This window comes from Gouania willdenowi, chromosome 22, assembly GCF_900634775.1.
Source record: "Gouania willdenowi chromosome 22, fGouWil2.1, whole genome shotgun sequence".
Taxonomy (NCBI): domain Eukaryota; kingdom Metazoa; phylum Chordata; class Actinopteri; order Blenniiformes; family Gobiesocidae; genus Gouania; species Gouania willdenowi.
The window spans coordinates 19,585,016-19,597,181 of record NC_041065.1 but is presented as its reverse complement, the minus strand read 5'-3'; the positions used below and the strand labels follow the sequence as shown (position 1 = coordinate 19,597,181).

Below are 12,166 nucleotides of genomic sequence, written 5' to 3'. Positions count from 1 at the left end.
ACTAGCACAGACACTAGTTTAGACCCTACAGACACTAGTACAGACACTAGTTTAGACCCTACAAACACTAGTTTAGACCCTACAGACACTAGTTTAGACCCTACAAACACTAGTTTAGACCCTACAGACACCAGTACAGACACTAGTTTAGACCCTACAAACACTAGTTTAGACCCTACAGACACTAGTTTAGACCCTACAGACACCAGTACAGACAGTAGTTTAGACCCTACAGACACCAGTACAGACACTAGTTTAGACCCTACAGACACTAGTACAGACACTAGTTTAGACCCTACAAACACTAGTTTAGACCCTACAGACACTAGTTTAGACCCTACAGACACTAGTACAGACACTAGTTTAGACCCTACAGACGCTAGTTTAGACCCTGCATACACTAGTTTAGACCCTACAGACATTAGTACAGACCCTACTACAGACACAGTGCGGCAGCTTTAAGAGGGAGGCGTGGTGCTGCTGTTGTCAGACTCTCATCGCCTCCACAGCTCAGCTGAATGAACGGCTCTGAGCTGCCCACACACGGGCCATCGGCTCTCCTCACCCAGCCACCGCTTTCTGCTTTGGTCTCCAGTGGCTGACATCAACAGAGGATTATCATCATTACCATCATCTTTACCGTTATTATTAATAGCGAGCTGCTGGTTCTCCCCCACCGATCTGACTGGTGAGTTCCCAGTTTTAGTCGTTCATAGTGGGAATGCATCGGGATTGTAAAAACCAGGTTTCCATCTGCGGTCTTTAGGATAAGAACCCCGAACTGTGTGTGTGTGTGTGTGTGTGTGTGTGTGTGTGTGTGTGTGTGTGTGTGCGTGCGTGTGTGTGTTTGCTGCTGTGGTTGATCATTTGGATTTCAAAATAAAATCCTATCGTACGTGTATCGTGTCGGAGGTGTGCGGCCATCCTGCGGTTTAACAAACCAATTAGGATGCAGCACCTGATGCCCACTATGCTGATGCATTCATTTCAAAGCGTCAATATGACATTAAAAACATCGTTGGTTTTTTTCCATTAGGGAATTCACATTGTTGCTTGCCATTTGACACACATGCAGTAATTGCAATGCATTTTGCGCATGACTCCGTCTGAGCCAGTGCAAAACTCTCATTTTCACGTTTTTATTTTCTGTTTATGATAATTTTACGGGTGATTCGTGGTGGATTTTTTTTTTAATTTTTTATCAAGCGTCCAAATAATGTGATGTTTTTTTTTTAAATTTTTTTATTATTATTGAAAATGAGGACGTTGGTGTGTTCCGCAGGTAGATTGAAGTACCAGCGGCTGTCCATAGAGGGCGCCAACTCTGCTGTGTCATTCCAGTGTTTGTTCAATGCAAAAATAAATTCAACTTTCGTGCACAGCCATAAATAAATACATGAAAAATCTGAGCTGGTAAAACAACTGAAATTACTGTACTGTAAGTACTGTTACTTGATTGAAACTGTACTCAAGTACAAGTAAGTCGTACATAAATTACTCAAGTGCAAGTAAAAAGTAGCTTGCATGCATACAGTAAACATCTCACGTATAAACTTAAAAAGGAAGAAATTAAATCTTGCACAATTGGAACTTTTTTGTCAAAATATACAATAAGAAAAAATAAATAACACCAATGAATTCAATTCATAATTAAAAAAAAAAAAAATCAATTCTCAGGCTGTAAGTATAGCTACATTTATGAGAAATGCCACGACTAAGCACATATTACCTGCAGCACTGTATATATTTATATACTGTATCTATTTATCCTCTATCTATTGTTTGTTTATCCCTCATCCTTTATACTTATTATTAATATTATTATTATTGTTGCTGGTTTCTTTGTTAATCAAAATCAAATTTTTTGTGCTGTCTTAAAACTGTACTTGGCAAATAAAACTGATTCTGACTCTGATATGGATTATGTTTAATGTGAGACCATGAAATGGCAAAAAAAAAAAAAAAGAAATAATCACAATAAAAGTAACGGTTGGATGTAAAAATGTAACTAATTACTTTACTTATTTTAAAATGTACTTAGGCTTAGTACAAGTAAAATAACTAATATAAAAATATTACTCAAAAAGAGTACCCATAAAAGCAACTCAATTACAGTAATGTGAGAACTTGTAATCCATTTCTTTCACCTCTGGTTAAATGGAAGCAATTAATTTAGCATTGTGCAAACAAAGGTATTTTCTGTACTTTGTAGTATAACGGTTTTTAAAGCTTGCAGCATTCACCTCATTCTAAATTTGGCCCCTGCAACTTTTTTCCATGCAGACATCAACCTATCATATTATGTCGCTATATAACCAGAAGCTGGGCTGCCCAAAAGACACTACGTTTTACCCATAAACCCAGCAGCATTGACTTTAATAAGGTGTCTAAACCTAGGTTCTTGAACTCTGGAGGGCATCCACTCCTCCACCCACGCTGCTAATCGTTTCCTCGGCTGGGAAGGCACCGAGAGCTGCTTAATCTAACCCCACATCTGGCAGCGATGCAGCAGTCGGTCCTCTTGGCCAGAGGTTGACTCTACAATAGCTGCACTATGCTGAGCGCAAACAGATCCTCATCCTTCTTAACCTCACTGCTTTTGCCTGCAAAGTCTCACTACATGTCATGCATTATTTCTCTGACTGGATCAAGACGATGATTGTCAGTAATTGTAAAGTAAAGCCAGGAATCCTTGGTAATTCATCCATGGTTTGAAAATATCTAGACAAAAGACAGAAAAATGGGAATAAGTACAATTGGTGAAGGGATTTGGGGGGAAATGAAGTTTAATCAGGCTAACCCATTGATAAAGTAAATAACCTCCTTGCAGGATTTGTGTATTTAAGGCTGTTGGATGTAGTCTTTAAATATCTTGGATTCCAGTATATTGTGTGCTTTGCAGGAGTCAATAGAAGCTTCCCACTGGCTGGTGTTAATGGATGTTGGTGATGGATGGATTTACCATAAAGCCCTGCTTTATAGCCAGATGTACGTCTCCGAGGAGATTTGGAATCCACTGATCTTTTAATACGCTGTAAGCTTCACCGTCAGTTTGGCTTTAAACATGTATAATTTCACATGGAAAACAGGAACATTTGTTTACACCGTTGAGTCGGACGACAGCAGCTGTTATGACGATTTGTCTGAAGAGGTTTTAGGTCCTCTGTTACAGTTGTAGGATGTAATCTTTGTCGAGCTACCTGCTTGTTTTTACAGTCTGACATCCAGTAGTAACAGTGCCGAGGATGTAACAAAACATTTGGTCGTGGAGAGGGTTTGGAAGGATGAGACAAAGGTCGCCACAGTGGCCTTTTAATGTGGTGAGACGTGTTGTGGAGGGGTCAGAGCAACAAATGTAGAGTTTTGGTGGCAGTTGTGACAGCATATTAGGCCTCGAGCCTTGTGCAGCGTGCAGTATTTAGGAGGAGCCAATTCAAGTTGGATAATGTACCAATAAATACTGTATATTGTTCTATGTTTTGGTCCAGATAAAACTAAAGTTCAAAGGAGTCCAGCTGGAAAAAGAAGTCTGGTTGAATCCTGGGGAATGTGGAATGTCTATTGTTGTGAGCTTGCACTGCCTACAGTCAAACTCAAGGACCGTGGGCCGAATCTGGCCCACCGGAACATCTACTGTAGTTCCAGCCCGTGGGACGATTTTGCTGAAAGTGAAAATTGCATTGCAACATAATTCCAGCAAGTTAAATTTGTCTTCTTTTTTGAAATAATATGTTAAGGTTTAATTTATTCAGACAACTTTTTTTTCCTGACATGTTTCGACTGCCAAGTGTCAGTCTTCCTCATAGGCATCTAGTAATTGTGTTGATGTTCTTTCATAAGGAAAGCATCTACTGATCGCTTTCATCGATCAGCACACACATTTCCTGAAAAAAAGTTGCATGAATAAATGAAACCTTTTTTTTTATCGGGGACTACATTCAACCCAGTTTGATATCAATTGAACCAAACCAGGTTAATTTAAGCAATTTTTTTTTTTTTTACAAAAATTGTGCCTACATTGACATTAATCGATGTAATTGGATACTTGCACATAAAGAATCTGCTTAAAAGCAAAACGGTGCTGCACAAACATTAGTTTTAATGAATAATTTCTGTTTTCTCCAATCTTTTTCTTATTTATATGATCTAGCTTTGATGTTGTGATGGGTCAAAAATTGACCGCATGTCCTAATTTTGACAATTACGCATTTGGTAATTGAACGCATGGCTCAGTTCCAAATCTCTATAATTGCATGCACTACACATTAAATGTATATATAACTGTTTGCACATGGAAGTGTTAAGAATAGGTTACAAATTACAATAATAGTGTTTTAATGGTTTGGCCCACTTGAGACTGATTCAGGCCTTATGTTACAGGATAAGCAGGTACAGAAGGCGTGAATGCAAGTATAGAATGTCTGAAGGTAAACGCTCTAGACACAAAAGAAAAGTTTCAAGTTTTATTTTATTTTGAGTTTTTACCCTTTGTTGAATTCATCTATCGTAACGTAATCCAATATGCTATTTGGATAAATGTTCAAATAGAATGTCCTTTTCTGTAGTACCAGATTCTGCCAACAGGTGGTGGAATCAATTACTTTAGAAATGGATTTAGTTTTAGTCAGAAATAGACAAAAATAAAGCATGAGTTGATTTTAGTGGAAAGAGTCATGGATTTTTACATTTTGCTGAACTTTATGTTTACGTCAAGCGGTTTATTTACTGATCTGAATGAGGGATCATGGTTTAGTGGTTGTTACAAAACTGTGACGCTGGTACGTTAAACTGAAGCTGTAAAAAGCCTCATTTTTGCACATCTGGAATTTGACCCAATTTGGGAATCTTGAGGGATAAATGTGACTTCTCCAATCATAGACACCATGCACCGATCACTGCACATCTACAAACCTAACACCTTAAAATAAAACTAAATATTTTTCTGCAGTCTATTTAAAAACACCAAGCTTGTTTTTCCAAAAAAAAACCTGTAGCAACTAGTTCATCATCATCTTCTCTGATCTCGACTCTTTTCTTGCACGTTGGTTGACCACAGTGCGTGCATGAGGTCTTGTGCCAGGCTCTGATCGGGCCCAGTTTTCTCTTTGTGTGGTAAGGAGACGGGCTGCATGCAGGCTTACTGTATCCATGCAAGAGTTTCTGGCTCCGAGCGGAGGAGTCTGGGAGTAATTAGCTGTGAGTGCATAATCCGATACTAGACAAAGTGTTGCGTCTGTTGCACTGCCCCCTCTGCCCCTCCTGCCTCTTCCTCTTCACCCACTGCTGGGTTACACATGGTTATGAGCTCCACACCAACTTGCTCGTGCCTTGTTTTTCTATGAATGTGAAACAGGGAAGTTAATTTTGGGGCACAAACATACTTTTTTAGGTGACCTGCACCTGCTGCATGGAAATTGGCAAATTTTGCTTCTCATTACCTGCAGCAACATTTTATTGCTTATATCCTAATTGAATCTAATAATTCTAACATTTAATTAAAGAAGTGTTTAATAATTGTTGATTTTCTAAATGCACGATTACCTCTAATCTATACTGTCGAGTGATGCGCTTTATTTTTAATTATGCATGGCGATCATGTGTCATGATGCATGTTGAACTCAAACAAAACCGCAAAATATCTTTCTTTTAACTTGTCGATAAGAACATAATTATTGTTTTTTCACAATAAGACACATTCTCAGGCATTGCTTCGAGGTGGTCATTTCTACTTAAACTGAAGGCTCGAAGTGATGCACACACAGCATCAGAAAATCTGTTCAAACAGAATTATAAAGGATGCATAGCTCTAGGTAACCATTTATTGCTCACCTGATTAGATTTTTCACGCTCACAGTGGTTCAGTATTTCCCTCTGCCCACAATCATCCTTTTCAGGTCGGTGCACGAATATGGTTGGTTCAGCTCCAGGAACTAATGCCTTCCCATATCTCAGTGTGTTGTTCAATGCACGGCACATTTTAATGTGCATGTCATCGACTGGTGCACTTAATACGTCTTGATATGGAAAAATAATGTCAGAATATTGGCCTTGCAGCCAACATGTCAGCCTTTATTAAAAGCTCATGTGTTTAATTCTTAGGTGTAGGTGTAGCTTGGCGCAGGAGTACATGCAAAAATACAATAAATATGTACTTGTCTACAAGTTAAGAGTCAATATAAAATGGTCAGTTTTGAAGTTCAAAAGATATTTCTAAATATGGTTAAACCTTTTTTTTTAAACTACATACACTAAGATTGGTAATAGTCCTATAAATATAGTGTCAATTTGTGTCTCTTGGAAGAGTTTAAAGTCATCATATCAGCTTTGGGTGACTACACTGTAAAGGGTGTTGTGATATCGATATTCTGTACATGAATTGGTGCTTTACTTTTCTTTACATCCCTTCTGCAAGCAGCTCTACAATATGTTCTTTTGTTTATGTTTTTAAATAAAGTTGCTATCCTACCACCTCAAACAAATGATTCTAATCACAGCTCGAAGGCGGAAACTGCTGTCGGGTGAAGCACATTTTTCTGCCTCCAGCCATTCTTTTTCTTGGTTATTGGTCCTCCTCCTCAATCTGTTCATGTAGTCCAACTTCCTGTGATTTTCATCAGCTATGCTCAAACTCATTCCTGCCAAATGATTTGCTCAAGTTTGAAGCAATGCAAACAATAAACCTCTGAGGAGAACAAGGTTCCACAGCTCCTTTAAAGGTTTAGTATTATGCTATTTTATTTAGGGGTGTCTCGATCCGATATCGATATCGGACATTGGTCCGATATTAGCCTGAAAATGAATATTGGATTCAAATTTCCGGATTCTCTGATTTATTTTATTTTATTCCCCCCCCCCCCCCAATTCATTTTTTCTTTATTTTATTCAACTGTAGATTTTATGTTAAAGGTTAACATTTATGTAACCAATTGGTTAATAATAAATTGGTCAGTTTTTATCATACCTGCTGTTGCTGACTATTGTTCTTTGTTTGAGTAATATCACTTGATCAAGCCTTTTCTAACATTCCACACTGCAAAATAAGTAATTATTATTTTTTTATTAAAAAAAAAATCAGATCAATATCGGTATTGGTATCAGGATTGTCAGTAGGAGGAGTTTCCACGTTGTGACTTCACAACGCAAGAAAAATCCAGCTCGCCCGTTTATAGCTGACTTTTTACAAAATGTGGAATAGCAAGGGAGGGAGGAAACAGGAATGTATATCACTGTAGCAAAACCATTATAAAGTGAATTTTTCACAGTACTGCCCCTTTAAAGTTCTGCATCATTCTGCACGGTAAACGGAAACGGTAGCACCATCAATTTACGACCTAATTACAGTACATTATTTGTATCAATTTGATCTATTTTCACTTCTGAGTTTAGAAGGTATTGTTTTTTGATAGAAGGGAGTATTAGAACCACAAAAATGTAGTATTTTGCTTTTATAGTGGAATAATGTATCCTTCGTCCTATCAAGGACAGACACACAGGGAGCAGGTGCTCTCATCAGATAAGCCTCTTGAGTGGAAGTGATTTAGAACTGGGGGTAATAGGGGTGAAGAATATCCTAATATTTCTTCACTGTATGACAGGTTCCTCCTCCAAATAGTTCTCCCTCCGTGGTCCTAGCATCAGTCCCTCTCACCCTTTACGCCCCCCTCCCCTTAACCTCCCAGACATCTAACTCAAAGCAGGGGCTGTTTCGCTCCTCTGTCTCCATGTAGTCACAGGTAATTAGCTCCCGTCAAAATAGGCTGAAGTCGGGTAGGTTGAGACGACCATCCGAACCTCTTGCTCCTTTCCCTTGCGCTTGTCTAGTGTTACACATAGCTACCGAGAAATGGCCCTGATAGGTTTGGTCAGTAGATGGAGGGGAAAGAAGGGGAGGGGAGTCCACTTGGGACTTGAGCGTGTGCTCCCTCCCTGAGCACAAAGCTGTTCTTTCACTTGGGATCTGGAGCACATATGGAATCGATCATCAATCCTCCATCTGTGCGTCAGGCTCAGGGCTCTCTTTGGCTGCAGGTCTCACCTCACCTACACATCTCATATTTACTTAGGATCCAAAATTATTGTATTGAATAGCAGCACCAGGAGATGGTTCTCCACCATTTGCTTCTTGATTCCAAGCTGGTAAAATCTAAATTTACCTTGGTTGCTCAGGTGCTATGTCACTATCACTTTGGGACATTTTACCGTCATTACATTTGGCACATTGTGGAAAAGTAAAGGTTAGAGATGTGGGACATGGTTATTTGCATTTTGTAAAGACATGACACTCTTCCCAAGCTACAAGAGATCTTATTTTAACAGCAACACTAAGTTAGCGTGACTTCATCTCCAAGGATTGTCCCCTAAACAGCACAGCTGGGTATAGATAACGGAGCAGCGTTGATGTTTATTTTTTCCTCTTCTGCATTCCAGCTTCTTATTTATATTAGCCATGATATCCCACTGACAGGCCCATTTCTATAAAAGGAAGTTTGAAGACGGAAGGCATGCATGCCACATTTACTCAAGATGTAACCATCAGATCTTGCAATCACATGGAGGAATAAGTCATGGATTGGTTGGAGCCATTACATTTTATTTTTCCTTGTAAAGTACATGGTTTCATCCTGATTTCCTGTAGCAGTGAAGATAGTTGAAGAAGTACATTGACATGCAAGGATCAGGACTCCAGTGCAAGCCTGAGTCCATAACTTTGATAACACTTCTGTTACTTATCATTCTTCTGAGATGAGGAGTTGGCTTTCTACCCAAAGATGATATTATGACAGCACCACTTGGGGTATAGGAGGCCTTTTTGTGTGTTTGCCATTCTTTGAACTAGTGTGGTCCAATTTTTTTTACAATTGCTGTGAAAACAACCTGACCTTCTTGGAAATAGATTATGTTTAAAGATTGCATTATCTTGATTTGGTTTAAAGCTAAATGATCCCATCTCAATTTCTAACTTTGCTTTTGTTGCCAATGTGACAAAGAGGCATTGATTTCTCATGTTTATATTCTGCGTTGTCATGTTTTGAGAAATATTCTTCCTTTTAGTTACAGTCCAGATGTCCTCGTGGCCTTGCTCCCTGTTTAATGCGTAACAGATGGTATTTGTAGTAGTAGATGGGGCTCACAAGAGATTACCTTAATGAGGTAATTTACCAATGAACTATGTTAGTTTGGGCCATTCCAAGCCTCAAGGTTTCATTTTTCTATTTGAGGTTAGGTGCAGGTTAAAACCCTTCGAAAGACTGTTGAATTTCAAGTCTTATCTAATAATAAGCTTTACTGGACAGTGTTTGTAGATTACACTTGACTTGAGGGGCCTCTTTGATTTGAGATATGGCTTAGCATACACTTCCTTGGGTATTGTTATTGTAACCATAACTTGTTTCACCCTTTCCCTCCCTCTGTCTTTTGGTTGACATGTGTCCTTATAACTGCCCTTTTCTGCTCTGTTTGTGTTTGATTGTGGGAAAATCTCTGAAATGTCCGTGAGAGTGTCCCGCTCTCTGGAGCCGGTTTTCCCTTGGGGTCCGCGGGGCTTGTAGACACCAAGGCATACCACTGTTCGGGGGGCTTCTTGTCTCAACAACCTCTAGTGGTAGCATAATTCTTTCTTTTGGTCACAATTTACTCTTTAGTTATTGCGGTACTCAACGACGCATATCATGTTATTTCTGGCTAAGAAACTGGTATATACAGTACAGTAGGTGCTATACAGTATGTAGATCTTAATGTTACACTTAGGTTAGAAGATAATTCAGGCAAGGGCATTAAAGAACATTAAAGATAGATATCAGGCCTAAGGATTGCTGTATGGTTAAAGAACATCTCAGTGCTCAGTATATACTATAAAGAATTACATTTGAAGGGTTATTTGTGCAAAGCATGGTTTCATCTATTATCAATATGTTTACTGATTCATGGGATGAACAGACATTGCTTTCCATTTCAGATTTACAATTCCACCGATAAACTTATAGTTTGCCTGGTGTATCCAGATTTTCCTTCAGAGTTTGGAAGTAGGGATGCAACGAATATTCGGCCGAATATATTCGGTGGCCGAATATTGCAAAAAAAGCCACATTTGGCCTTTGGTTTAGTGAGTTAAAAGCAAGGCCGAATAGTAGCGTGTGACGCAATGACGCAATCAAACAACGTGCAGTGATTTTGAGTCAGAAAAGTGTGTGCTAGTTGCTGCAGAACCAGATCAGCAGCAACTCCTCTTTTCCGCACACAAACACAGCCAGACTCTTTCTTTACCGCTCTCCGTCATCCGTCACCACGTAAAAGCTGGAAACCGTCCAACTCCACAAAAGTCCGTTGTTAGCGCTGTGAGCCACGAATTCGTAAACATCCCTTTCGTTTCCTCCTTACACTACACCGGGTCTCGCTGCATAGACTGGTGTAGCATTAGCACAGAGTGCTAACAGCTGATGTGTGTAAACAATGGGTTCGTGGCTCCAAGCAGTGACTTCCAACATTATTGGCAGCAGAAAAAGTAGTGCAGTTTGGGTGTCCAGTAGTGCAGTTTGCATTTACATATATGGCAATAAAGTATAATATATATTCTATATTGAACCGCAGTGTTTGTTTTAGCTGTAAGATAGTTGGAGAGGGAGGAGCTCACATTCTAGGAGGCGTGCTAGGTGACGTCACCTGCCAACGTGGGCAAAATCCAACTCGCCCGTTTAAAGCTGACTTTTTACAAAATGTGGAATAACATGGGAGGGAGGAAACAGAACTTTTTCAACTTTGTCCCTCTGAATGAGGCTAAAGGGATGTATATCACAATATCAAAACCATTATAAAGTTATTTTTTCATCATACCTCCCCTTTAATGTACTTGAGCTTTTTTTTTGGAATGCATGTTTTGTTTTATTTGAAGGGCTAATATAAATGAAAAACTTTGTTGTGCTTTTTTGAAAAGCAAAGGCTACTGGAATATTTAAAAAATGTCATATATTCAATAAACATTTACTTTCTTTAAAAAAAAAACACGTCTAAAAATGTATTCTAGGCTATTTATGCACTATTAAAAAAAATAGTGAAAAACTTAACAACCGCATTCGATATTTGGTATTCGGCCAAGCGTTTATATTTTATTCAGCTTCGGCCTCAAATTTTCATTCATGTGCATCCCTATTTAGAAGGTATCTGGCTATAGATGGTAAATGTTGAGTTTTATACATCATCAGGCAAATTTTCCCCAGGGACGCAAAACGCTTTGACAAGACGGAACATTTTGAAACCTTGACCCTCAAAATTGTACATTATTCTTCTGTTGGATTTGTTAAGACACATGTGATGACTTCAGAGTTCTCTTCAAAGGTTTTCAGCTGAATGCTTCATTGTGGAAGGCCCTTTACCACATTCTGCTAAACTTATCTCAGGCTCTGATGCATCATCTGAGCTAACTGTTGGGTTGACGTGTTTGAGCTTGGAGATGAATGATCAGATGTGGGTCATGCTTCAGAAAACTTTCTGTGTTTGCTATTGAGTAACTAAACAGGCGGAGCTGAGTGGTGGACCTGAGCCACACATCCTTCATCCTTTTAAAAAAAACTCTGTGACAAACAGAGGTTGCCAACACAACCAAAGCATTCAGAGGGTTGGGGAATGAATGGAGGACTGTTTTTGGAGAGGGTTGTTGAAATGGGGCCTTTGGCTTTTATCCATGTGAAGAGCAGTCTGATCTCACACAGGTTTGGTACTGGCGGTGCACTTCAAATGAGCTGTTGAAAGTCGTTCGGTCTATTAGTGCTCTGGCTTATTTTTTATTTATTTTTTTTTTAGTAATGATACATTTATTATTACTGTTGTAAAATATGTGATTGCACATTTCACTTTACTTTTGCAAGTTTTGAAGAAGATTATTCACCATTTTTTTTTCATTTTTATTTTTACCTTTTTCAATTAAAGCTACCTTTTAACGCATTTTGTTGCAACAGGGGGCCCTGAAATATTTAACTTTTGAAAAGAACAGTAACAGAAAAAGTTTGAGAACCACTGTATCGGCTGCAATGGTTCCGTTTGACAAACCATTCCTATTATTACACCTTCACGCAAACCAAAACAATAGTTCAAGCTAAGATATGTGAGAACAATAGAATGTCAAATGCGAAAAAAATTCTCTCACTCTAAAAGACTTGCCTTCAACCAAGTT

At 38.8% G+C, this 12,166-nt stretch overlaps 1 protein-coding gene across 3 annotated transcripts in view; it reads left to right on the top strand.

The window, feature by feature from the left end:
- The first annotated feature begins 506 nt into the window (after positions 1 to 506).
- daam2 (dishevelled associated activator of morphogenesis 2) overlaps positions 507 to 12,166 on the top strand; it is a 127,562-nt gene continuing 115,902 nt past the window's right edge. For all 3 annotated transcript variants that reach the window (XM_028437373.1, XM_028437374.1, XM_028437370.1), the window contains exon 1: positions 507 to 688. The gene's annotated coding sequence lies outside the window, so the exon portion shown is untranslated. The remainder of the gene's footprint in view (positions 689 to 12,166) is intronic.